Source organism: Frankliniella occidentalis, unplaced genomic scaffold, assembly GCF_000697945.3.
Source record: "Frankliniella occidentalis isolate FOCC.00 unplaced genomic scaffold, Focc_3.1 Scaffold8, whole genome shotgun sequence".
NCBI classification, from domain to species: Eukaryota; Metazoa; Arthropoda; class Insecta; order Thysanoptera; family Thripidae; genus Frankliniella; species Frankliniella occidentalis.
Window position 1 is genome coordinate 2,735,029 of NW_026267138.1, and position 4,822 is coordinate 2,739,850.

At 51.5% G+C, this 4,822-nt stretch overlaps 1 protein-coding gene across 7 annotated transcripts in view; it reads right to left on the reverse strand.

Moving 5' to 3' along the window:
* The window catches only part of LOC113208117 (KH domain-containing, RNA-binding, signal transduction-associated protein 2-like), a 231,155-nt gene that overhangs the window by 144,637 nt on the left and 81,696 nt on the right, over nt 1-4,822 (reverse strand). The gene's annotated exons all lie outside the window — the stretch shown is intronic.

A 4,822-nucleotide genomic window follows, 5' to 3' on the forward strand; every position in this document is an offset into this window, starting at 1 on the left:
CGGGAGAGTGCGTTGTGAAAATCTCCAGGATCGCTTTCTTCTAGCAGGGCGGTGTTGCCTCGCGCACCGCCGCCTTCCAGAGAGCGCCTGCCAGGTAGGCCGTCCCGGCGCACAGGCGTGCGCTGCGACGCGCTGAGTGGCCTACCTCGCCGGCGTTGGAGCACCGCACCGCGGCCGTCGAGTGGTGCCAGGCTCAACTGCAGGCACTGACTGTGGCCGACCTTTCGCAAGTAAGTCTACATTCATTTCAGTACTACGCATTTGGTTCACCCTTAGACCCACAGATCAATATTTTGCACTCAACAATTACACTTTTAAAACTTTATCTAATTAGGTAACCGTTTTTATAGTTTTGAACTTAAATTCCATATGAGAAAAGTTAATGAAATAGCTACTACACTGACAATACTGGTCTTAGACTATCCCTTTCCCCAAATTGAGGCTCACGAATCGAGTAACGGTTTCAGCACTCTAAATGTCGAGGGATACTAACTACTTTAAAGTAGCACAGGATTTAGGTGTTAGTGTTAGGAGTTCAAAGGCAATATTGCTGCTAGCTTGTTACACAATTTTATTGTTTGGTTACAATATGGTGCATTTCTGAACTAAGTAATGCACACGAGAAGTCCGGGGCTAGTTAAAAATTTTATTCGTGTTCTAAAATAATGCCCACGAACTTTAGCTGCAAGAGAGTAAACGCGGCGTAACAGTTCGGCGTACGAAATATAAAAGCCAGATGGATTATCGCATCCGATTGCATTGTATTTCGCACAGTGTTGCCCGGTCGGGGCGGGCGGGCGTGACAAGAGCCGGAGCGGCGGGATCAAGCGCTCTGGCCGCGGCTCTGTGCCGGGCCCGGGCCGCCTCCCGCCCGCCCCTCGGCCCCCACTCGGACTCGCGCCGCCGCCGCTGAGAGGGTGCGGTGAGAGAGGTCCAGGGGATTCGGCATCCGTTCCATAAACAACAAACGTGTCGTGTACACGGGCGTGAGCCTCCTGCTGCGGAAATAAAGTAATGCGAGTGGATCTCTCTTTATCTCGCTCTCTCGCTCCCGCCGTGTGGCGCCAACATAAACACAGCACACGGTCCGGTCGGGTCCGGTCAGGTGAGGAGGGGAATCAATAACGGCCACTCTCCGTGCGGAGCCAGGGCCAGGCGACAAGGTGGCTCCGCACGCCGGCCAATCGGGCCGTGTTTTTGTTCCACCAGACGAGGCAAATAAAAAAGAGAAAAGGCAACCGGTCACCAAAAAATAAAAAAAGAGAGTAGGGGCTGGTTGCTGGGTCCAAGGAGTGAGCCAAGACGTCTGTATTTCCACGGAGACCCTTCTCTCCTCTTTCGGTCCCCTTTTTCCCCTGGTTGCGCGGGAGGGGATTCACAAACACGCTGACTTCCGTTTACATTTCATCACAACGGCTGGCCCCGGACCGCCCCGCCCCACCCCGCGTTCCGTCCCGCCGGGGATGGCCGCTGGTAGCTTTTCGGTCGGCCGTTAGCACCGCATTTCACTTGTAGATTTAACGAGCTTCACGCAGCTCTAGAGTAGCCCTACTTTACTTAAACTTTGCGGATTTAGCTTCGGACATCTGCGCCCGTCCGTCCCAGCAGCAGCGCTGGGGGCCGGCCCGCCGGCCCCAGCGACCTCGCGGCGCACGCGCGGACGAAAAGTAGATTGGCAAATAAGAATAAAGGAGGAGTGGGCTGCTCGGCAAAAGAACTAAGACATGAAAATCCATGTAAATACCGCCGACGCCCGTCAAGCAGCGACGCCTTCTCTCCTCGTCTCTCTTTCTTTCGGTGCCGAACGACAGCTCAGAGCACTAAAGCCGAGGCGAAGGGTCGTCAACATCTATTGGTCGTGTACGAAAGGACTATAACATATTGCTGGTGATATAAGTAATACTAGAGTAATATTGAAGTAATATTTAGGTAATATAACTGTAATACTTAATATTGCAGTAATATCGCCAAAAATATGAGTAATATCGATATGAAATATCATGGTAATGAGTGTAATATTATTGAGGTACTCGGTAAAAACAATTCTTTGATGTTCAAGGACCAAGACACCCATTCAAGACAAGAACGGGGGTAGGGAAAAACATATGGAACGTCCTTGAATGGGTGTCTTGGTCATTGGATATCAAGGAGCGAGCTTTACCGTGTAATATCGGTTGAATATCAGCCCAGTGTACGAAGATATCCCTGAGTTGAGCACCCCTTCCAGCTCCAGCCGGCGGCCTGCTCATCACATCAGCGGGACTGGGCTGCTCGTTACCCCCGCTCCGCTAGCGCGCCGATACACTACGAGCATAAAGCCGAGCAGCGCGGTGTGCGTGCCACTCTATTATTGGACGGCGCCGAACAACCAGTTCGCTCCCCTGCGCCATGTTGCTGCGCACTACGAGGGGGAGGGAAAAGAGAGAGGGGGGGGATAGGGGGCTTTTTACTATGCACTGTGAAAAATATCTTCGTCAATTTACAACTTGTTTTGTAATTTTTGAATATCAAAATTATTTTGAATATCAAAATTATTTTTTAATTTACGACAGCTCCCTTGCTTGCCATCAATAAATTTTAAGTATCGGGCAAAATACTTGTAATTTTACAATTTTAAATTGTAATTTTTTAACAGGCACCAAGGAAATTTTTTCTGCAACCATAACAAGGTTTTACTCACGGTGTTGGAAAGTACCTTCGTTTCCACCGACACCGCAGGAGGTTCCGTTGCGGAAGCCTTCGCTCACCTGCAAACAAAGAAATAAAATATGCCATTAGTGTTACGAAACTTGCAAACATAAAACGCCTTTGCTGAATCTTTTCGCAATACTCTTGCATGCAAAAGTGCACTCTAAGAAGTTGAAAAGCATTGATTTGCAACCTGTCAAATGAAACGGATGAGCCGTAGCCTTTCTCATTAAAATAAAGTAGTGTTTCGCGATGCTTCCATTTCATTTGTAAAACAAAACAACGGCCTCGCGTAGACGTTTCCTAGAAGCTCGCAGACAGCACGTGGATGGCGAATATCGCAACCGCTGCGGAAGGCAATCGCTCCACATAGCTCTCTGCGGCAGAGCGGAGCGTGTTGATTCAGTATATTTCCACCCGCAGTAATGCATATGGACCGAGCGGGAGAGAGAATGAAAGAGGGCTGATGTGAGAGATGTGAGTGAATGCGAGAGAGAGAGAGAGAGAGAGAGAGAGAGTGTGTTGAGGGGGATTTGACAGGCAGAAAACACTCTGCACAATCATAGAAAAGAACGAGGGGGAGGGGGGATGAAAAGTGCTAGTCGTGTCGAATCAGACCACAACCAATGCAATAAAATGTGAAAAGAAGCGTGGAAACACAAACAGGAAAGGGTATAAAAATCAAGCAGGGCAATCAGTGAGTGCGGTAATGCGACGCCATCAGATGCCCCCGACAGCGAACAGCCAAAGAGCCCCGAAATCCGATACTAGTCGGAATTACGACCCCTTCTTTCATTAACATGGCCAGTGTGACACTGCGGACAGCACACCAATTTGCTAGGCGCGTATGTGTGCATGCGCATGTGTGTGCGAGAGTGTGGGAGGGTGTGAGGGGGGAAGAGGGAAGGACGATTAGAGAAAGTGCGTTGTCGAAACGAGACACACGAGACAGCACGAACTCGTCCAGGGTCATCAAACAACGAACGAAAGGGCGTGCTCTACGAGCAGTTGAGGAAGTGGGTTCCCCCTATTTCCACTTCCGCCTAAGCTCGCTCGCGCTCTCTCTCTCTCTCTCTCTCACTTGCGCGCAGAACTTGCGTTCCGGAAAACTCGGCTACACCTCACACATATCAGTCTTCTCGGCAAACAGGATCAATTTTTCAGGGCGACTCATGGCATGTCTTTTCCACCCTTGCCTCGCCCTTGCCCACAGGCAGGCGGACGCGCGCGGCCCCACACACACACAGGCGCGAGCGAGCATACAGGGCATACAACACACAGTGAATGCGACACAACTCACATGTAGCACGTCCGGTCTCGCTGCCGCAAAGCATGCAGAACATGTCTCCATTCCGGCCGCAGGAATGCATACGCATACACACACACGCAAATATACACATACACACACACACATACATATACATACGCACACATACACGCGCGCGCGTGTCGTAACAATTACACATACACACATCGACGCTGCCCGTATTCCGTATTTACGGGTCTCCTCGGGATCCCTCGGCGGCCGCGTTACACGGCCGCGATAAGCGCGTGTCGTGCGCACACTCTCGACAGGCGGGCAGACGGAGGGAGAGAGAGGGAGAGAGAGGGAGAGAGAGGGAGAGAGAGAGAGAGAGATGGGGCAGGCAAAGCACCGATACAGGTGTTTGGGTGTTTTGTACGCATTCAGCCTCTGGGGTGAAAATGGAGTTGATAAGGATAAAACAACAGAGGGAACAAAACTCATTTTACCCCTTTTTTTTCGCTTGACCAACACGAGACAAAAACAACAACCCCCCAAAACGACCCGCGCGCTTCAAACGTGTTTACGTTTGCGAGGCTTTTGTCCGTCGAACACTTTACTTATTACGCGCCGCGGCTGAAGAAAATACAGGATGCAGGCCTGGCACGCGCGCGCTGAACTTTCCAGGAAAAAGCTGCTTACTCGGTATTGTTTCGTCCGTCCGCTCGCTCAGGCCCCGGGCCGCCAGGCAGGGCCGGAGCAGCAGCAACCCTTGCGCTGGGGCCACCCGCCCCGCCGCTCCTGCGATGTTGGTCCTGACAGCGACGGCTCACACTTTTCCGGCCTCTTTCCCTTCCGACAGCCCCTCCTCCTCGCCGTCCCCCCTCCCCC